Raw genomic sequence first — 23,697 nt, forward strand, 5'->3', positions numbered from 1 at the left:
CTTAGCAGAAGTGTGAAAACACATTCACACCTTTGAAAATGGATGATTAGCTAATCAAATGACAATATGAATGTTAGACAGAATTACAGAAATGACGGCAAGGCAGAGCTATTTATGATTGCAACCTTCTATTTCATTTTGAAGGGTGGATTGTGCAGTATAATCTGTGCTCCTCAAACATCTAAACAGATTCTCAACTTTTTAATTGCATGACTCCTCAAAAAAGAAGGAAGAAAGTTGCAGATTCTTCCCTAATTAGGCATTTTTTCAGTTTTACAGAGAAATAATTGACATATATCACTGTATAAGTTTGGGGTTTCCCTGTAGCTCAGACAGTAAAGATTCTGCCTGCAATGGAGGAGAGCTAGGTTTGATTCCTCGGAGAAGGCAATGGCAACCCACTCCAGTACTCTTGCCTGGAAAATCCCATGGACAGAGGAGCCTGGTAGGCTGCAGTCCATGGGGTTGCTAAGAGTCAGATGTGACGGGGCGACTTCACTTTCAGTTTTCACTTTCATGCACTGGAGAAGGAAATGGCAACCCACTCCAGTGTTCTAGCTTGGAGAATCCCAGGGATAGGGGAGCCTGGTGGGCTGCCGTCTATGGGGTCGCACAGAGTTGGGCACAACTGAAGCGACATAGCAGCAGCAGCAGCAGATTTGATTCCTGGGTCAGGAAGATCTCCTGGAGAAGGGAATGGCAACCCACTCCAGTATTCTTGCCTGGAGAATCCCACGGACAGAGGAGCCTGGTGGGCTACAGACTGTGGGGTCCCAAAGGGTCAGAGACGACTGAGTGACTAACACAACAGGATGGTTTACATATATTGATTTACATATATTGTGATGACCACAATAGGCTCAGCTTAACATCCAACATCCATCTTCTCATATAGATATAATAAAAGAAAGGGAAAAAAATTCTCCTCGTGATGTGAATTCTTAGGATTTACTCTAGACAGTTTTCCCATATGTCATACAGCAGTGTAGCTTAATCATCATGTTGTATATTACGTCCCTAGTACTCACTTATCTTGTAACTGGAGGTTTGCAGATTTGACCACATTTATCCAATTCTCTCTCCTCTCACCCTCCACCTATGAAATCCACAAGTCTGATTCCTTTGCTATAATTTTGTTTCATTGGGTTGTTTTTAGGTTTCCCATATAGGTAAGATCATATAGTACTTGTCTTTTTCTTACTTATTTCACCTAGTCTGATGTCTTCAAGTTCTGTCTGTGTTTCTGTGAATGGTAACATTTCTTCATTTTTAATAAATGAATAAAATTCGATTGCAAATATATGTCTGCTGCTGCTGCTGCTGCTGCTTCTGCTGCTGCTGCTGCTGTTAAGTCGCTTTAGTCGTGTCCAACTCTGTGCGACCCCATAGAAGGCAGCCCACCAGGCTCCTCTGTCCCTGGGATTCTCCAGGCAAGAACACTGGAGTGGGGTGCCATTTCCTTCTCCAATGCATGAAAGTAAAAAGTGAAAGTGAAGTCCCTCAGTCATGTCTGACTCTTAGCCTACCAAGCTCCTCCGTCCATGAGATTTTCCATTGCCTTCTCTGAAATATATGTCACAACATCTTTATCCATTAATCCATCGATAAATACTTGGGTGGCTTCCATGTCTTGGCTATTGTAAATAATGTGGCTATGAATATGGAGATTCAGATATCTTTCTGAGTTATTGCTTTCATTCCTTTTGGATATATTCTCAAGGTAGAATTGCTGATCCTATGGTTCATTTCAGTTCAGTTGCTCAGTCATGTCCGACTCTTTGCGACCCCATGAACCACAGCATCCCAGGCCTCCCTGTCCATCACCAACTCCCAGAGTCCACCCAAACCCATGTCTATCGAGTTGGTGATGCAATCCAACCATCTCATCCTCTGTCATCCCCTTCTCCTCCTGCCCTCAATCTCTCTCGGCATCAGAGTCTTTTCAAATGAGTCAGCTCTTTGCACCAGGTGGCCAAAGTAGCTGAAACTCCATTTCAGCTTCAACATCAGTCCTTTCAAAGAACACCCAAGACTGATCGCCTTTAGGATGGACTGGTTGGATCTCTTTGCAGTCCAAAGGACTCTCAAGAGTCTTCTCCAACACCACAGTACAAATCCATCAATTCTTCAGCGCTCAGATTTCTTCACAGTCCAACTCTCACATCCATACATGACCACTGGGAAAACCATAGCCTTGACTAGACGGACCTTTGTTGGCAAAGTAATGTCTCTGTTTTTTAATATGCTGTCTAGGTTGGTCATAACTTTCCTTCCAAGGAGTATCTTTTAATTTCATGGCTGCAATCACCATTTGCAGTGATTTTGGAGCCCAGAAAAATAAAGTCTGACACTGTTTCCACTGTTTCCCCATATATTTGTCATGAAGTGATGGGACCGGATGCCATGATCTTCGTTTTCTGAATGTTGAGCCTTAAACCAACTTTTTCACACTCTTGTTTCACTTTCATCAAGAGACTCTTTAGTTCTTCACTTTCTGCTATAAGGGTGGTGTCATCTGCATATTTGAGGTTATTGATATTTCTCCTTGCAAACTTGAGTCCAGCTTGTGCTTCTTCCAGCCCAGCATTTCTCATGAAATCCACAAGACTAGTCCGTCTAGTCAAGGCTATGGTTTTTCCAGTGGTGATGTATGCATATAAGTTAAATAAGCAGGGTGACATACTCCTTTTCCTATTTGGAACCAGTCTGTTGTTTCATGTCCAGTTCTAACTCTTGTTTCCTCACCTGCATACAGGTTTCTCAAGAGGCAGGTCAAGTGGGCTGGTATTCCCACCTCTTTCAGAATTTTCCATGGTTTATTGTGATCCACACAGTCAAAGGCTTTGGCATTGTTGATAAAGCAGAAATAGATGTTTTTCTGGAACTCTCTTGCTGTTTCAATAATCCAGTGGATGTTGGCAATTTGATCTCTGGTTCCTCTGCCTTTTCTATAAACTAGCTTGAACACCTGGAAGTTCACAGTTCACGTACTGCTGATTCCTGGCTTGGAGAATTTTGAGCATTACTTTACTAGCATGTGAGATGATTGCAATTGTGTGGTAGTTTGAGCATTCTTTGGCATTGTCTTCCTTTGGGATTGGAATGAAAACTGACCTTTTCCAGTCCTGTGGCCACTGCTGAGTGTTCCAAATTTGTTGGCATATTGAGTGCAGCACTATCACAGCATCATCTTTCAGGATTTAAAAAAGCTCAACTGGAATTCCATCACCTCCACTAGCTTTGTTCATAGTGATGCTTCCTAAGGCCCACTTGACTTCACATTCCAGGATGTCTGGCTCTAGGTGAGTGATCACACCATCATGATTATCTGGGTCATGAAGATCTTCATGCTCAGCATATGACATTGGGGATAATTGAATAATCACATATAAAGTAATAAAATGAAGATTTTATTTTAACAGATTAAACTTAACACCACTCACAAAAATTAGCTTGAAATGCATCAAAGACTTGAGTGTAAGATGTGAAACCATAAAACTCTTGGAAGAAAACAAAGATAAACCCCCTTGACATGGGTTTTGGTTATGAGTTTTTCGATTTGACACCTAAAGAACAAGCAACAAGATAGAAAATAAACAAGTGCAACTACGTCAAAGTAAAAGGCTTCTCAGGCAAAAGAAACCATTGAAAAAATGAAAAAGCAGCTTATAGAATGGGGAAAAGATATCTGCAAAGCATATATCTGATAGTGTTAATATGCAAAATATTAATATATGAAGGACATAGAACTCCACAGCAAAACACCCAAATGACCCAGTTTAAAAAATGGACAAAGAAACTGAATAGACATTTCTCCAAAGAAGATACACAAAAGGTCATCAGGCAATTTATGAAAAGATGTTTAATGTCACTAGTCATTAGAAAAAAAGCAAGTTAAAGCCACAGTGAGATAGTTCCTTATGCCTGTAAGAATGGCTGTCATCAAAAATACAAGTGGTAACAAATGCTGATGTGAAAGTGGAGAGAACCTCGTACACTGTTGTTGGGAATGTAAAGTTGATACAGCCAACATGGCAAAACGTGGAGGATCTTGAAAAAATCAAAAGCAGAGCTACCATAAGCATTTTAAAATACAAGAGATTAAGAAGATTAGCTATAGTTCAGGATCATAAGCAAGAAGAGCCAAGGAAGGAGAAGCACCTTTGAGTGAATAGTCAGTTATTTTTCTCCTGCAGACTTGGTCATTTCTATTTAAAATGCAGACTAATCTGAATAAGCAATTCAACATCCAGTCTACCTCAGCAATTTTTTTTTGATAGTCAGATGAATAGAAATCCAAATTGAGAGATAGGTTTCATGACTTCTTTGTTTTGGTAATTTTCTAAGTGTATCTGTGTGTTCTCTTTAAGAAATGATAATTGGGAAAAGGCTGTAACACTTTAGGAGGAATATGGATCTAATAATTGACACTCTAAGACCAGTGTTTCATGTTCACCATAGTAAAAGCCTCTAGATAAAAAGTATTTATCTATATTTACATTTAAAGCCAAAGTGCATATTTGGGGCACATAACACTTACTGATTCATAGTGTGGTGTTCGAAAGACACATTAACCCTCCGCAAATGCCTTGAAATCCAGCTGCATGACCCCACCCAAATTAGCCAAGTGCTGTATGATAAGTAGACATCCTTTTCTACAGAATCAATGCTAAACAGTAAATGATGAGACAAGAGTTATTATGAAAGTTTCATTTTCATAGAAACACTTCATTTTTTCAATTTATCTTATTGAAGTACAGTTGACTTACAATTTTATGTTAATTTCTGCTGTACAGCAAAGTGACTCAGTTAGTCATATATGTGTTCTGTTTCATCTTCTTTCCCATTATGAGAAAATAGTGAATATAGTTCCCTGTGCTGTGCAGTAGGACCTTGTTATCTATCCATCCTATATTTAATAGTTTGTGTCTGCTCATCACAAATACCCAGTCCTTCTCTCCTGCACCTTAATCTCACATTTAAAATGTCAGTTTCTCTCAGAAACTTTTCTGGGCTGCCCACCTCCAGCTTCACTCCAAGTGGGGCTGGATCAGGCAGCCCTCCTGCGCACGTACAACCCAGTCCCCATAAGGCCCCACCACCTCTCGAGAGCATCGTGATCATTAAAAACTCACTTGCAGACATAAGCATCTTGAAAGCTACAAGCAATGTTTTATTCAGCCTGGATCATCAACACCTGTGTTGATGCCCAGGGTATTAATGAGAGACTCAACAGAAATGAGAGAATTTACACTCACAAGCAAATCCTGACCTTTAACATGATTTCTTTAGCCAACAATCAGCTTACACTGTGGCTACACAAACCAGGAATGCCTGTCATAAATGGACGGTTCTAGGCTGGACTTTCTCCATTGGGCAATCACATAAGATCTACCAACCCCTCTGAAGTCCTGTATTTCTTCCCACTGCTTTGCTGTAAGGACTACAGGAGCCAGACTCATCTATGGGCCATGAACAGAGTTGAGACACCTCATTTGTACAGCGAGGGGCTTCAGTGGGCTGTTCTCCAGTTGTAAATAACTCAGTGAAGTTCTTTCCCTTTCCTTTTTTTTTTTTTTTGATATTTTCAATTTGAGTCCTTGACTATCTTATCAAAATGATGAAAAAATTTGATAGATCTCCATCAGTTTTTTGCTTGTTTTTTAGTAGATCAGGTGTTGAAGAGAAGGTGGACAGTAAAATGAAACTGAAGCTTTCAGATCACTGTGGACTTCATGAAAATTAGTCTTTGTTATCCTCTTTTAAAACAAATAACTATCAGTGTCATACCTATAAGAAATGTGATTGAATTTGTGATGAAAAACTGCATCTTAGAATTCTCTGATGATTTTCTTCAATATGTCACATTAGTATGTTGATGTGTTTTTTTTAATCCCCACATGTTCAATAAATGATTAAATTCATTTTTAAAAAACATGTAAATAAGATGATGAAAAATTAAAAGCACAAAAAGCTGTTAAAGGAGAGGAGAATAACAGATGTATCAGGGACCTGGGAATGAGTTAATTTTTCAGACTTAGCAATTAAAATACTGCAAGTTTCCTGGCAGCTAAGACATGATGGGAAATTCACCAGGCAACTTAACTCTGGTCTCATAAAAGAATACCTACAGACTTGTTCTTTCCTAAACAGACTCTTTTTCCATTCTGACTAAGCCATAGACAAAATTTAACAAAAATATTATGCAAATCTCAATATACTTTGTATCTTCTGAGTCATTGCCACAGTGTTAATTTAGAGTGTTAATATAGAGCTTCAGGTAAACGGTGAGTTTGTGTCACAGGACTCATTAAATCTTATGATCCTGAGACAATAGAAATAAATAGAAATAAATGCAAGTTTATTTTCTTCTTAATCAACAGATTAAACATAATATCCAAACATTAATAGATATCAATGAGCAAGCATTTACTAGTAGAATGTATCACAGTAAAAACCATTTTCTAAACTGACCTGTAATAAATGTCTTTTGACCTTTTTCCGCTTATTAAATATAATATAAAGAAAGTTGAGAACCGAAGAATTGATGCTCCCAAACTGTGCTGTTGGAGAAGACTCTTGAGAGTCCCTTGGACTGCAAGGAGATCCAACCAGTCAATCCTAAAGGAAATCAGTCCTGAATATTCATTGGAAGAAATGATGCTGAAGCTGAAATTCCAATCCTTTGGTTACCTCATGTGAAGAACTGACTCACTGGAAAAGACACTGATGTTGGGAAAGATTGAAGGTGGGAGAAGAAGAGGACAATAGAGGATGAGATGGTTGGATGGCATCACCAACCCGATAGACATGAGTTTGAGTAAACTCTGGGAGTTGATGATGGACAGGGAGACCCGGCGTGCTGCAATCCATGGGTTTGCAAAGAGTCGGATACAACTGAGTGACTGAACTGAATTTATTACATCTGGTGATTGTAAAGGGGTTACATATTGTATTTTCTACTTATAGCATTTTATAATAAAGATAAACGTAAATTGATGAAAATACAAACATTGAAGGATTTTTTTTAATGATCTTTGTATGAATGAAGAAAAAACCGGAAAATTGCCAGTTCTCAATGTTCAAATTACAGGGGAAGTGGCAAAAAGTGTTAATCAGGGGTGATCTCTAGAACACCTGTGGTACTTTGAATCTATGGAGTCAAACTGGGTCTCTAAAGAGGGGGTTTTAATCATAAGAAAGTGTCTTACACAGAAAACAAAGTATCTCAGAATGGTTTAAGACAGAAAATAAATGATCTCAGAATGTTTAACCCTTTCTTTAAAGAGCAACTCCTTTTCTGAAATCCCCTATAAATAAAATAATCTGAGGCCCCAGAGGGACAGAGTTAAGTGGGAAGGAGTCGGTTTATAAACTCAGATCAGGCCAGAGGTAGGCCTAGTGATTTGGAAATTATCCTGTGGAAAATCTAGGGTCATTAAACAGGTTGCAGGAAGCAGTGACGTGATGAGATAGAAGATGGTTTCACAAGGTACCATGTAGTTGCGGTGCACAGAATGACTGAGAAGAAAGCCTCCAGGTCTGAAGTAGCTGGGAGGATACAGAAATAGTGTGGGTAGGAAGGGGCATGGGTCTGCACAAAGACGTTGACTGTGAAGAAAGAAAGACTCATGGTTTTACACAACGTAATTTGGATTTAGGGAGTGAAATGCAGAACACTGGTTCAAAAGGACAGGTTGAGTTCTGAGAACATTGGTTGAAATAGGAATGACAGAAGGTAAGCCTTTCCTAAGGTGCTGAGTTAGTAGTATTTATAAGACATCAAGACTGTTCTGTAGAGAGCTGAGGATGCAAGCCTGAAACTTGAGAAATTAGAACTCAAGTGATGTTTGGGAACCCTCCACAAAAAATGCACCAGTTGCATCCCTTAGAATGGATCAGTTTCCTAAGAGGAAGGCCACAGTGAAGGTTAGAGCTCTCAGATTGAACATAATGGGAAAGCCAAAGATTTAAAAATGGTAGGGGATTAGTCAAAGAACCAAAAAAGAGCAGAATTCATTGGAGAAGTAGGTGAGGATAGTATCAGTCTTATTCTGAGAAAAGCTTTCTAAAAGAACAGATGGGTGTTGGAGTGTGGGCAATAGTGTTGGATGCTTCAGAGAGGTTGAAATTGCCACACATTTTTGTGGAAGCAAAACTCTAATCATTTCCTATTTGTCTCATCCCCTGATGGTGAACCACCTCTTAGGGAACATGATTCTATTGTGCATGGTGGAAAATACACCTCCATCACGGTCAGAACTCCAGGGTCAGAACTCCCCTGCTCCCCTGGAATAGCCTTTCTGGAATACCTGGTGCGGCTAATTGGGTACTTATGAGTTTTGACATTCTTCTCTGACCACTACAAGAGCAACTCACTCTCTTGCAGAGTCAGTTCCTAGGTAGGTTGATAAGAAGTTCAGGGTCCCCAAGGAGGACAAAGGGGTCCAGAGCCCTCAAGAAAGAGAAAGGGGTCGGGGCTCTTAAGGAGAGAAGGACAAGTGCTCTTTCTACATTGCTTTGTCTTAGTCAATGTAACAGTGTGTCTTGCTCGTGGACATGTTTCTCCTTCACAAAACCTTCTGACTAATCTTGTTATCTTAAGACAAATATTGTGGGAGAAGGTCTGGTCAGACCTTTCTGTTGTTAGTTCTAATCTTGTTAATTTGAGAGCTATGTTGTGGGAGTGGGTCTGGTAGAAGTATATAAGGCCTTGATTAAACTAGTGAGTCGGGGCACTCTCTGTCCCCCTTCTCGTGTCTATGTCAGAGCTTTCTCTGTCCCTTTACATACTTAAGAAAAAAACAAAACTCTCCTACACGAAAGCTCTTGAGTGTTTGAGTCTGGTCCCTGGTCCCAAGGCTAAAATCTTTTTCTTTGGAGATCACAAATCAGACACTGTTCAATGTAAGCTATCATTGCCCAGAAAATATGATGACTTATGGCCATTTCTATTTCCTAAGAGTAAACTCTTTTATGCCCAAGGTATTTCTGGGATTCAGAGAGTGTTAAAGTATTATTGTAGGATGCTTCAGTTCAGTTCAGTCACTCAGTTGTATGTGACTCTTAGCAACCCCATAGACTGCAGCATGCCAGGCCTTTCTGTCCATCACCAACTCCTGGAGTTTACTCAAACTCATGTCCATCAAGTCAGTGACACCATCCAACCATCTCATCCTCTGTCATCCCCTCCTCAACTTGCCTTCAATCTTTCCCAGCATCAGGGTCTTTTCCAGTGAGTCAGTTTTTCGCATCAGGTGGCCAAAGTATTGGAGTTTTAGGTTCAGCATCAGTCCTGTCAATGAACACCCAAGACTGATCTCCTTTAGGATAGACTCCTAAAGGTTGGCTCTCCCTGCAGTCCAAGGCACTCTCAGGAGTCTTCTCCAATACCACAGTTCAGAAGCATCAGTTCTTAGACGCTCAGCTTTTATAGTTCACCTCTCACATCCATGCATGACTACTGGAAAAACCATAGAATTGACTTGATGGGCTTTTGTTGGCAAAGTAATGTCTCTGCTTTTTAATAAGCTGTCTAGGTTGGTTATAACTTTTCCTCCAAGCAGCAAGTGTCTTTTAATTTCATGGCTGCAATCACCATCTGCAGTGATTTTTGAGTCCAAAATAAATAAATAAATAAATAAATCATAAAGTCAGGCATTGTTTTCACTCTTTCCCCATCTGTTTGCCATGAAGTAATGGGACCAGATGCTATGATCTCAGTTTTCCAAATATTGAGTTTTAAGCCAACTTTTTCACTCTCCTGTTTCACTTTCATCAAGAGACTCTTAAGTTCTTCTTCACTTTCTGCCATAAGGGTGGTGTTATCTGCATAGCTGAGGTTATTGATATTTCTCCTGGCAAACTTGATTCCAGCTTGTGCTTCATCCAGTCCAGCATTTCTCATGAGGTACTCTCTATATAAGTTAAGTAAGCAGGGTGACAATATACAGCCTTGACATACTCCTTTCCCGATTTGGAACCAGTCTGTTGTTCCATGTCCAGTTCTAACTGTTGCTTCTTGAACTGCATACAGATTTCCCATAAGGCAGGTAAGGTGGTCTGGTATTCTCAGCTCTTGAAGAATTTTCCACAGTTTGTTGTGATCCACATAGTCAAAGGCTTTGGTGTTGTCAATAAAGCAGAAGTAGATGTTTTTCTGGAACTCTCTTGCTTTTTTGATGATCCAGTGGTTATTGGCAATTTGATCTCTGGTTCCTCTGCCTTTATGAAATCCAGCTTGAACATCTAGAAGTTCACAGTTCATGTACTGTTGAAGCCTTGCTTGGAGAATTTTGAGCATTACTTTGCTAGCATGTGAGATGAGTGCAATTGTGCGGTAGTTTGAACATTCTTTGGAGTTGCCTTTCTTTGGGATTGGAATGAAAACTGACCTTTTCCAGTCCTGTGGCCACCGCTGAGTTTTCCAAATTTGCTGGCATATTCAGTGCAACATTTTCACAGCATCATCTTTTAGAATTTGAAAAAGCTCAACTGGAATTCCATCACCTCCACTAGCTTTGTTCGTAGTGATGCTTCCTATAGCCCACTTGACTTCACATTCGAGGATGTCTGGCTCTAGGTGAGTGATCACACCATCATGATTATCTGGGTCATGAAGATCTTTTTTGTTTGATTCTTCTGTGTATTCTTGCCACCTCTTCTTAATATCTTCTGCTTCTGTTAGGTCCATACCATTTCTGTCCTTTACTGTGACCATTTTTGCATGAAAAGTGCCCTTGGTGTCTCTAATTTGTTTGAGGAGATCTCTAATCTCTATTGTAGAACATCTAACATCTACTGACCACCAATTACACACCGCACATTGGCTAGTATTTCCATAATGGTTTCTTTATGTAATGTTGACAATACTGCACATTGGATGCTATTGGGAATTATTGTTTCTCATATTTCAGAGTAGCCTCCCAAGGTTGTTTTATACTCCTTGAAATGCAAGGCATTATCTCCATTTCTTTGAAACTGAAAAAAATGGTCTACTCTTGGCCCAAGAGATCAAAGAATGAAAGTCAGAAAAGCATCAACACTAGAGAATAATGCTAATCAGGCCATATATCACCCATTGTTCTTGTTTGTTACCAATAATTATTTGAAACTACAAATTATATGAAATTTCATCTAGTTGCAATAAAAACTGACCTCTTTATGTAGTACCATAATTTCTGAGAGTAAGGAATGTTTTTTGCTGTTAATTCCGTTGTCCCGGTTAAAACTTTTAATTTGAAATTTGACAGAGTGGCTTAGCTGTCATCTCTTGCATCTAGTTTACAAAAGTTCACAGTTTCCTGTTTTAAACCTATTTAACTTATGGGAGAAATATACGATAATTTATACTTAAACCCAACCTACAAAACAAAACGAATCTACAAATTCAAGAAGTTGTTTTTGATCCTGAGAGTCAACAGGGTATGCACTTTTTCATGATTAATATTTCCTATAATTGGGGTTATATGTACTTCCAGTATAATTAACGAAGAGTTGGGTCATTCACATCTTCTGAAAATCTAGCTTATGTTGCCCTCTTAGTGGTAAATTGAAGAGACTGTCATTAGCAATATTTCATACATAGGTTGTGATTGACTATTTTTTAAAATTTTTCAGCCCAGAGTTGTCCCCCTTTTATGATTTCTGAGTGTAATAAGAACTAGTTTGAAGAAGAAGTATAGTAGATGATGTCAAAGCCTTTGTCCCAGGCAAACTCCTGAGTTAAAGAATGAATAGAACAATGAGTTGCGAAATGGTTAAATAATGACTGAAGATCAGTGGAAAGCATTGACGGGTGAGCACTAGGGCAAAGGGTCGTAGGAGAGGGAGATCAATCAGGATTATAGTCGCTGGAAGCGCCTTTTGTCTAGGACTGTAGCCGGGTTCAAGGAGCCAAAAACCAGATTAAGGAAAGTGAACTCTTCTGGCAGCAAGTAGAGGCAAGCAAGGAGACAGCTGGAGAACCTAGTCTGAACTTCAAGAAGGAAGTGTGTGAGCCAGAGAGACTGCTGGAGGGAGCCCCAGCCACAAGCACGACTTTTATTTTATTTAAAATTTTTAATTTTCATTTCGCTGCTCTGGGTCTTCAATGCTGCAGACAGGCTTTTTCTGACTGCAGTGAGCAAGGGCTGCTGTCTAGCTGCAGGGCCTTTTCTTGTGGAGCACGAGCTCTGAAGAGCAGGCTCAGTGGCTGTGGCACTTGGGCTTAGTTGCCCCACAACAGGTGGAATCTTCCCTGACCAGAGGTTGACCATATGTCCTCTGCACTGGCAGACAGGCTCCCAACCACTGGACCACGAGCAAAGTCCTATAGCCTTCATTTTTAAATGCAAATAATGAGAATCGCCCCCTCATCATTTATTTATTCAGCAATTATTTATTGAGCACATGCCAGCTACTAAACAAAAAATGCTATGCTCAGAGGCTACAATAGATATTAAAAACAGGGTCCTTCACATTTTGGACCTTATGATGCACAGAGGGGTGGGCAATAATGAGTGAATTGCACATATTTGTGTTGACTTGCAATTACGATGAGTGCTTCTGCTTTGCCTTAAAGAAAGATGCCTCACCCCGCCATGCCCTGTCCCAGCGTAGTGAAAAGTGTGTGAAAATGTAAGTCGCTCAGTCATGTCCGACTCTTTGCGATCCCATGGACTGTAGCCTGCCAGGCTCCTCTGTCCACGGAATTGTTGAGGCAAGAAGACTGGAGTGGGTTGCCATTCCCTTTTCCAGGAGGTCTTCCTGACCCAGGGATCGAACCCGTGTCTCCTCATTGCTGGCTGGATTCTTTACTAGCAAAGTTTGGTCCATGCAAAAGGAGCCTGTCCCTCCAATTCAAGACAATCCAGAAGGGCCATCCCAGCTCAGACCTCATGGAGTTGGTTAAGTCCTTGTTATGCCTACACATGCTAGTAAAGTAATGCTCAAAATTCTCCAAGCCAGGCTTCAGCAATATATGAACCATGAACTCCCTGACGTTCAAGCTGGTTTTAGAAAAGGCAGGGGAACCAGAGATCAAATTGCCAACATCTGCTGGATCATGGAAAAAGCAAGAGAGTTCCAGAAAAACATCTATTTCTGCTTTATTGACTATGCCAAAGCCTTTGACTGTGTGGATCACAATAAACTGCGGAAAATTCTGAAAGAGATGGGAATACCAGAACACCTGACCTGCCTCTTGAGAAATCTGTATGCAGGTCAGGAAGCAACAGTTAGAACTGGACATGGAACAACAGACTGGTTCCAAATAGGAAAAGGAGTACGTCAAGCTGTATATTGTCACCCTGCTTATTTAACTTATATGCAGAGTACATCATGAGAAACGCTGGGCTGGAAGAAACACAAGGTGGAATCAAGATTGCCAGGAGAAATATCAATCATCTCAGATATGCAGATGACACCACCCTTATGACAGAAAGTGAAGAGGAACTAAAAAGCCTCTTGATGAAAGTGAAAGAGGAGAGCGAAAAAGTTGGCCTAAAGCTCAACATTCAGAAAACGAAGATCATGGCATCCAGTCCCATCACTTCATGGGAAATAGATGGGGAAACAGTGGAAACAGTGTCAGACTTTATTTTTTTGGCCTCCAAAATCACTGCAGATGGTGACTGCAGCCATGAAATTAAAAGACGCTTACTCCTTGGAAGAAAAGTTATGACCACCTAGATAATATATTCAAAAGCAGAGACATTACTTTGCCAGCTAAGGTCCATCTAGTCAAGGCTATGGTTTTTCCTGTGGTCATGTATGGATGTGAGAGTTGGACTGTGAAGAAGGCTTAGCGCCGAAGAATTGATGCTTTTGAACTGTGATGTTGGAGAAGACTCTTGAGAGTCCCTTAGACTGCAAGGAGATCCAACCAGTCCATTCTGAAGGAGATCAGCCCTGGGATTTTTTTTGGAAGGAATGATGCTAAAGCTGAAGCTCCAGTACTTTGGCCACCTCATGCAAAGAGTTGACTCATTGGAAAAGACTGTGATGCTGGGAGGGATTGGGGGCAGGAGGAGAAGGGGACGACCGAGGATGAGATGAGTGGATGGCATCACGGACTCGATGGACGTGAGTCTCAGTGAACTCTGGGAGATGGTGATGAACAGGGAGGCCTGGCATGCTGCGATTCATGGGGTCGCAAATAGTCGGACACGACTGAGCGACTGAATTGAACTAAACTGAACTGATGCCTACACATCAGCTCAGTTTTCCCCTCTGCCTAAATCTGTTTCTTTCTCTTCTGCTCCCAAAGTAATGACCACCAGAGCACTCCTGTGTGCTAATCTCCACCTCAGAAATTGCTTCCCAGGGACTCCAGCCATAGGAACAGGTTGTATAAGATAAACATAAACATGCTCTGAAAGCTGGGATTCTTTAGCTGAACCCAGAAAGTGGCGATGAGCTCCTCCGCTCACCCGCCTGGTCACACACTAGGAGACAGCGGGCGTAGAACCAGGATGGACGGCTGATGACCCTGCTCACTGACCTGACATGGACCACTCACAGATCTTGTCTTGAGCTTTCAGGAAGTCCAGTGTTCAAAAGTGCTGAGACATGGCCTGAAATTGGAAGAAATGAAAACATCATTTGCCCCTTTCAAGTTACTGATCCAGAGCTTGAGTCTGTTGAAAATAAGAAGACTATGACAGTTTCAGAAATATAGTAACACACAACTTTTAAATGTGAAAGAATATGGATAATTCATAGTAAAAAGCCTATTAAGGATACATGTATTTATTATTGTTAATGAGAGTCAATAAGTTGTAACAGTATACCTGTTTGTAACAATTTAGCAAATATATATATTTAAAATGACTATACCTATTGTTGACAATTTATCCATAGCAATTGGCACAATAATTCCACTTCTTTCTAGAAATTATCCTTCAGAAATAAACAGAGCTAGCGATGAAAGCTGTATTTTTAGAGTGTTTATCTCAGTGTTAATTTTAGAAGAAAAATGAGAAACAACCTAAACCCTTGACACTAGATAAGCAGTGAAGTAAGAGTACTCTTGCCTGGAAAATCCCATGGACGGAGGAGCCTGGTGGGCTGCAGTCCATGGGGTTGCGAAGAGTCGGACATGACATTAGCGACTTCACTTTGACTTTTTCACTTTCATGCATTGGAGAAGGAAATGGCAACCCACTCCAGTGTTCTTGCCTGGAGAATCCCAGGGACGGGGGAGCCTGGTGGGCTGCCGTCTATGGGGTCGCACAGGGTCGGACACGACTGAAGCGACTTAGCAGCAGCAGCAGCAGCAAAGGATGGTCTGCATGCTCAAGAGACAGTGATCAAAAATTCACCTACCAGTGCAGGAGACACATGGGACACTGGGTTCCATCCCTGGGTTGGGAAGATCCCCCAGAGCAGGAAATGGCAAACTACTCTAGTATTCCTGCCTGGAGAATCCCGCGGACAGAGGAGCCAGGTGGGCTATAGTCCATGAGGTCACAAAGAGTTGGACACAACTGAGCGTGCGCACACACACACTCACGCACACACACACATACATTCAGGTCACAACAGGAAGGAGCAGGCAGAGCGGGCTAATGACAGTAGTCTGGTTTATCTGCCTGGATTTTCATGCATTTCTGGTGCATTTTGCAGGGAGGGAGAATTTGATGGTTTGGGAGAGGGTGACAGATGTTCATACCGCAGCAGAGAAGTTAAGAACGTAAACTCAGGGACTTTCCTGATGGTCCACTGGTTAAGAATCTGCCTTGCAACACAGAGGATTTGGGTTTGATCCCTGGTCGGGGAACTAAGATCCCATATGCCTGGGGCAACTAAGCCCACCTGAGACGACTAGAAAGCCCCTGAGCCACATGGAACGACCCCACGCGACATGATGAAAATCCCCTGTGCCACGACCAAGACCTGCTGCAGCCAAGTAAATAAGTATTTAATGAAGAATATTTTCTAAAAGAAGAATATTTAATATTTAGTAAACTCTGGGTCAGATTTCCATGGGTTCCCATTCAGTTCTGCTGCTTTACAATCTTATTCTGTGGGCAGTGAGGGAACCAATGCTGGCTTCTGTATTAATTAGGACGATGAACTTGAATTAGCTTTAAAAAACAGTAGGAAGCAATCAGCAAGTGCTTTTGTAGCCTAGTGAAAAAGTGAAAGTGAAAGGCGCTCAATCATGTCCAACTCTTTGTGACCCCATGGACTACAGAGTCCGAATTCTCTAGGCCAGACTGCTGGAGTGGGTAGCCTATTTTTCCAGTGGATCTTCCCGACCAGGAATCAAACCAGGGTCTCCTGCATTGCAGGTGGAGTCTTTACCAACTGAGCTCTCAGGGAAGCCCTTTCCTAGCCTAGGTCACATGGAAGTGGATTGTCTTGGAGTGTAATCCTAGGAGCAGGAGTGAGAGGGAAGAATGGGGCTGGGAAGGATAATACATGGACCCACACTACAGGTCACCGGGGCTGGATCCTTCAGGGCCTTTAGAACTGTCTGCCCAGGAAATAGAAAGCAGGACGTATTCACACACTAGATCCCACCGCTCTCGATCAAGCTGGCCCCCAAGCACTAACTCCTCCTGCACGTGAGGTGGTGTGCGTGACAGCTGAGGGAGCTCTCGGGTACCCACTCCAAGGTGTCAAAGGAGCACATGAGTCACACCTGGTGCACTTGGGTTGCTCCTACGTGGTGATGGTTGAAACCTACAAAGCACTGGTGGCCGCATGTAGGGGATAGGGCTCAGAGGGACACCAGACATGCCCCATACATGAGACTTTGGTGACTCAAAGAAGAGCGAGGCCCCAGAAAGGCAGGAATAGAGCTGAACCTCAATGAAACTAACCAGAAGTTCCAGTCCACCTGGACCTTCTTATTTTCAAATATCTCATTGGCTGAAGAGACATCACTTTTTCTCTGCATGATAGAAAACTTGTAGACGTCTGTTAATGACGTCTACATTGTGCATCTTACAATTTCATCCTCAGAAAATAAACTGATAGAATTAGACCCACATCTAAAATGTCCCAGGGCAAAGCATCATTGACCTACTTAAGGTCAGGACATGAAAGTGAAAGTGTTAGTTGCTCAGTCGTGTCCAGCTCTTTGCGACCCCATGGGCTGTAGCCCATCAGGCTCCTCCGTCCATGGGATTCTCCAGGCAAGAATACTGGAGTGGGTTGCCGTTTTCTTCTCCAGGGGATCTTCCTAACCCAGGGATCAAACCTGGGTCTCCCACATTGCAGGCAGATTATTTACCACCTGGGCCATAAAGTCCTCAAAATTCAAACGAATTTCTCCCTCCTGCAGGCTCCCACATCATCTTCTCTCATGTTGGACTGTAATAATTTGTTTACGTGTTTGTCTCTCTCCCTCTGGACTTCAGAGTTCCTTGAGGGTAGGGACTTCATCTTCTTTCTGTTTGTTTTCCCAGGACCCAGCACAGTACATGGCACATAGCAGGTCCTCCAGTTTGGGAGAGAAGCAGATAATGAATTCAGCAAGTTTGGCCTCTGAAAGGCTAACAAGGCACAGACATTTGGTGTAGGTCACTAAGGTTCTCACTGCTTATTCCTTGGAAATAAGCCAAGGATCCTAGAGATGTTTCCATGCAACTAACTAGGATGCCACTGATATTTCAGGTTCACAGGACAACAAAAAGCTCTACTCTTTTTTGTTTGTCAAGTTTGTCAGCTCCTGTAAAAATTTCTATGGAGGAGGATAGCATCTGTGGGAGATCGAGGTACGAGATTTCCAGCGTAAGTCAAGTTGTAGTGTTATCTTTATTATGATCTTTATTATCATCATTTCTTTTAGGAAGAAGAGTCTCTGACCCCAGAGAAAATTGTGGTCCGTCTCATAGGAGGCCACCTGAAAACCAGTACGGAGTAAAAACAAAACATAAAACACAGAAAGCCTTCTGCAGAGGTGAGAGGTGATTTTTTCACACTTTTTTTTCTCACCTGATAAGTGATAGGGCACACTGTTAAATCTCCTTTGAAGGGTGTTTCACATAATCTTGATTTAAACATACCATTACCTAGATTTCAGTCTGGAAGGCAGGGTAGCTCTGAGCTACTCTATCAAAACACACACACACACACACACACACACACACACACACACACACACAAACAAAAACCAGAATATAGTGCAATAATAAAGAACAGTTTAAAAAAAACTACTTTTCATAGTAACAACCACTAGAATTTGGGCACAGCCTACTTTGTGCCAGAAAGCATCAGTGACATTTGATACAGGTCATCTAATGCTCACATCAGTCATGTGCAGATGGTGTCACTGAGAAAACTGAGACTCAGGAGAAGAATTATTTATTAAATGGAGATTAGATGTAGGAGGGGAGACAGGTAGGTCTTTTCAGCATATGAATGAGTCTCCCAGCTTTCAAGGTGAACAAGAGCCAGATATGAAAGACTTCACATTGTATTATGTTGTTTATTAAAATTCAAAAGGGTGTCCCTGGTGCTAAATTGGTAAAGAAACTGCCTGTTATGCAGGAGACACGCGTTTGATCCCTGGTCAGGAAGATCCCCTGAAGAAGGAAATGGCAACCCACTCCAGTATTCTTGCCTGGGAAATCCCATGGACAGGGGGAGCCTGGTGGGCTATCTATAGTCCACGGGTCTCAAAGAGTCAGACATGACTTAGTGACTAAGCAACAACAACAGAGTTCAGAAGCAGGCAAAACTAATAAATCCTCTAGAAGTCATGAGAGTAGTTACCTTTGTGGGGTGGGTTTGGATACGAAGGGTTATCAGGGAACCCTCTAGATGACTACAAGTGTTTTATATCTTGACTTGGACGGTAGTTCAAAAGCATGGACACATGTTAAAAAGCCATTCATCTGCACAAATACCTGTGCCCTTTTCTATATATAAGGTGTACCTCTTAAAAAGTTAAAAAGAGAAGGGGAAAGGGATTAGAGTTCAGCTCTGTTTAGTTCCAAAGGCTCTCTTTTTCTACTACACACTATTTCCACAATGTTTCAAAAGTTTATGTTCAACATAGACTGTGGGATATTGCACAGAAAAGTCTCACAGATACTTTAATAAACTATTGCAAATAAGCTTATGCGACAGAAATTGCAGAGTACAGGAGTGGTTGAGATAGGATAATACAGCATCTAGGACTGGTTTATAAAGAGTTTTGTGAGCCTTGTTCAAGGAAAGTGTTTTATTTATACGGGGAACCTCTGAGGTATTTGATATGACAAGCTTTATGATCACATTGCCATTGTTGGTGAGATGGATGAGAGACGATGGATGGAAGGATGCGGGAAAGGTCAGGCAGCAGAGAGTGGGGTGGAAAGCTATTGTCATTGTCTCTGTCATTGGACTGAGAATGGCAATGGAGTGGTTTAGAAGAAACAAACATCTGCTTAGTGGACATGGTGAGCGACTGGATATGGGCAATGAAGTTTCCCGATGGCTCAGCGGTAAAGAATCCTCCTGCAATGCAGGAGACACAGGAGACATGGGTTGGATCTGTGGCTTGGGAACATCCCCTGGAGGAAGGGCATGGCAACCCACTCCAATATTCTTGCCTGGAGAATTCCACGGACAGAGGAGCCTGGTGGGCTACAGTCCCTCGAGTGGCAGAGTCGGTCATGACCGAAGCAACTGAACAAAACACACAACACAAAGATGAAGGGTGGACAGGAGCTCTGATAAGACTTGGAGGGCTAATTCCAAGTAAAGGGGGCTCTACTCACCTAGAGCCAGACATCCTGGGATGTGAAGTCAAGTGGGCCTTAAAAAGCATCAGTACAAACAAAACTAGGGGAGGTGATGGAATTCTAGCTGAGCTATTTCAAATCCTAAAGATGATGCTGTGAAAGTGCTGCACTCAATATGCCAACAAGTTTGGAAAACTCAGCAGTGGCCACAGGACTGGAAAAGGTCAGTTTTCATTCCAATCCCAAAGAAAGGCAAAGCCAAAGAATGTCCAAACTACCACACAACTGCACTCATTTCACATGCCAGCAAAGTAACACTCAAAACCCTTCAAGTTACGCTTCAAAAGGACGTGAACCGAGAACTTCCAGATGTACAAGCTGGATTTAGAAAAGGCAGAGGAACCAGAGATCATATTGCCAATATCTGCTGGATCATAGGAAAAGCTAAAGAATTCCAGTAAAACATCTACTTCTGTTTCATTGACTGTGTAGATCACAACAAACTGTGGAAAATTCTCAAAGAGATGGGAATACCACCTTAACCACCTCCCGTGAAACCTGTATGCAGATCAAGAAGCAACAGTTAGAACTGGACATGGAACAACGGACTGGTTCCAAATTGGGATGGAAGTAGACAAAGCTGTATATTATCATCCTGCTTATTAAATTTATATGCAGAGTACATCATAAGAAACGCTGGGCTGGATGAAGCACAAGCTGGAATCCAGATTGCCAGGAGAAATAGCAATAACCTCAGATATGCAGATGACACCACCCTTATGGCAGAAAGTGAAGAGGAACTAAAGAGCCTCTTGATGAAAGTGAAAGAGGAGAGTGAAAAAGTTGGCTTAAAACTCAGCATTCAAAAAATGAAGATAATGGCATCCAGTCACATCACTGCATGGCAAATAGAGGGGAAAACAGTGGAAACAGTGACAGACTTTATTTTGGGGGGGCTCCAAAATCACTGTGGATGGTGACTGCAGCGATGAAATTAAAAGATGCTTGCTCCTTGGAAGAAAAGGTATAAAAACCTAGAGGGCATATTAAAAAGCAGAGACATCGCTTGGTTGACAAAGGTCTGTATGGTCAAAGCTATGATTTTTCCAGTAGTCATGTATGGATGTGAGAGCTGGACAATAAAAAAGGCTTGAGAATTGATATCTTCGAACTGTGGTATTAGAAAAGACTCTTGGATAGCAAGGAGATCAAACCAGTCAATTCAAAGGAAATCAACCTGAATATTCACTGAAAGGACTTTTGCTGAAACTGAAGCTCCAGTACCTTGGCCACCTCATGCGACGAGCCAACACACTGGAAAAGACTCTGATGCTGGGAAAGACTGAAGGCAGGAGAAGGGGACAACAGTATGAGATGGTAGGATGGCATCACTGATTCAATGGACATGAGTTTGAACAAGTTTCAGGAGATGGTGAAGGTCAGGGAAGCCTGGCATGCTGCAGTCCATGGGGTCACAAAGAGCTGGACACGGCTGAGCCACTGAACACCAACAGTGACAAGTAACCATCAGGGAAACCGGGGCAACGTGCAGTCCTCTGGGCAGAGACCGGCGCGCGACAGCTTGTCGAGGCTCCAGGCGAGTAACGTGGGGTTCAGGGAAGAGCTAGAATGTTGTCATGGGCTTAATAGTGTATCCCCAATTCACATGTTGAAGTCCTGACCCCCAGGACCTCAGAATGTGACTTTATTTGGAGATAGGGTCTTTTAAAAGGTAATTAAGTTAAAGGAAGTTCTGGTCTTCTGATAAGAAAAGGAAACGTGGACACACACACACACACACACACACACACTGCGAGAAGACCGTGCGGAGAGACGGGGGAAGACAGCATCAAGACGCTTGGATGAGCAGCCCGGAAGACCTGCTGAAACCTGGGACGCTGATCCTGCACTTCTTGCTTCCAGTTGTAAGAATACAAGCGTCTGTGGTTTAAGCCACCCCGCATGTGGTACTTTGTAATGGCAACCCTAGCAAACAAGCACAGATGTCATCCTGGACTTCGGGCCATTTAAATCACAGAAGGCACAGCCATGAGCACCGGGGGCTAAATCACAGTTCAGAAAGCAGGCAGGGCTTCTAGCCAAGAAGTGGTTCCAAAGTCCATCTACTGGTAGGGGTGGGGCTGTTAATATTCCCCTGAATTTAATTGTTGTTGGTACAAAGACTGGGCAGAGCAGAGCCACAGGTGGATTAAAGGTACGGTCTTTCATGGAAACAACCTAAATGTCCATCAGCAGATGAATGGAAAAAGAAGTGGTACGTATACACAGTGGAATATTACTCAGCCATTCAAAACAAACAATGCCATTTGCAGCCACATGGATGGACCAAGAGATAGATTATCATATTAAGCGAAGCAAGTCAGAATGTCACACGATATCACTAATATGTGGAGTCTAAAATACGACACAAACAAACATATCTACAAAACAGAACAGACTCACAGAAAGAACAGACTTGTGGGTGCCAAGAGGGAGAGGGTTGGGGGAGGAATAGAGTGGGAGGCTGGGGTTAGCAAATTAGAACTATTATACATAGGGTGGATACACAGCAAGGTCCTGCTGTATCCGTCCATGGGATTCTCCGGGCAAGAATACTGGAGTAGGTTGCCATTCCCTTCTCCAGGCGATCTTCCCGCCCCAGGGATTGAACCTGGGTCTACTGCTTTGCAGGAAGATTCTTTACCATTTGAGCCACCAGGTAAGCCATTATATAGCACAGGAAACTATATTCAATATCCTATGATAAATCATAATGGAAATGAATATAAATAAAGAAAATATGCATATATATGTATAACTGAATCACTTCACTGTACAGCAGAAATCAACACCACATTGTAAATCAACTATACTTCAATAAAAAGTAAATCACACACACAAAAAAGGTTGAGTATTTAATTTCAATGCTAGGCAGAGGTAGAAGCAAGCTGGGACTGACTAAGCATTTCAGTTTCAAAAAATAATGGGATATCAACTCTGAGCAAAAAGGAATGCTAGATCCAGTGAGAACTGACTTGACAAACAAAATATTTCTTTACATTTGCACATTCTTTGGATACTAGACCAAAAAACAAGCATATGGGGGCTTCCCTGGTGGTCCAGTGGTTAAGGATCTGCCTGCCAACACAGGAGATGCGGGTTCAATCCCTGGAACGTGGAGGACTCCATATACTGTGGGGCAACCAAGCCCGGGTGCCACAACCCCTGAGCCCGCCCACCACAGAGCCTGTGCTCTGCAACAAGAGAAGCCACGTGATGAGAAGGCCCTGCACAACCAAGAGAGCAGTCCCCACTAGCTGCAACTAGAGAGAGCTTGCGTAGCAAAAAAGACTCAGCACAGCCAAAAAAACCCCAAAACCCCAAATAAATATGCATAGCATACCTACACACGCATTCCGTCTACATACTACACATCTCACATGCTCTGTCGTGGGTCAGCCTGTCTTTGCTCCCTGGGGTCCTCCATCTTCCTCCTAACTTCCTCTCTGTCTCAGTACTTCTCCCTAAAAATGAGGGTCAAGGGCAGATCACTTGAAGCATAAATCATCATGACTGTCTCACTGGTGCGTACACACCTAGAAATCCTTCTTGACTCCTTTGTGTTAAATACAATGGGAAGTCTCGATCCTCCCTTTATAATTACTCTGACTCACCCTTTCTTGGTACATTTCACATATTCCAGTTTCAGTTATCATCTGATTCTGCCTCAACAGTTGCAATAGCCTCCTGACTCTTCTGCTCACCTCTTGGCTCTCTAAATCTGTCCTACAGAAAATCTTTGAAAAACACTACTTTGACCACAATGCCATTTTCTATTGTACTTGTTAGCCTTCAGCTGCTTATAGCAACACATTCAGCACCCCTCAGACTAATGCTTAAGGCTTTGGGAACCTGTTTTTTTTTTTTCCCCAGTCTTATTTATAACCATCCTTGCTTCCCCACATTCACTGAGGTGGTTTCAGGCATCGCCCACCCCCATGCCCACAGTGCAGTCATGAGCATCCCTGCGCTTCTGCTC

At 42.2% G+C, this 23,697-nt stretch overlaps 1 long non-coding RNA gene across 2 annotated transcripts in view; it reads right to left on the minus strand.

The window, feature by feature from the left end:
• The window catches only part of LOC121817195 (uncharacterized), a 90,232-nt gene extending 67,039 nt beyond the window's left edge, over positions 1 to 23,193 (minus strand). For both annotated transcript variants that reach the window (XR_006056975.2, XR_009597333.1), the window contains exons 1-2: positions 23,062 to 23,193; positions 14,483 to 14,555 (exon numbers count right to left, since the gene is read on the minus strand). This is a non-coding gene — a long non-coding RNA (uncharacterized LOC121817195). The remainder of the gene's footprint in view (positions 1 to 14,482; positions 14,556 to 23,061) is intronic.
• Between the last annotated feature and the right edge of the window lie 504 nt (positions 23,194 to 23,697).

Source organism: Ovis aries, chromosome 19, assembly GCF_016772045.2.
Source record: "Ovis aries strain OAR_USU_Benz2616 breed Rambouillet chromosome 19, ARS-UI_Ramb_v3.0, whole genome shotgun sequence".
Taxonomy (NCBI): Eukaryota; Metazoa; Chordata; class Mammalia; order Artiodactyla; family Bovidae; genus Ovis; species Ovis aries.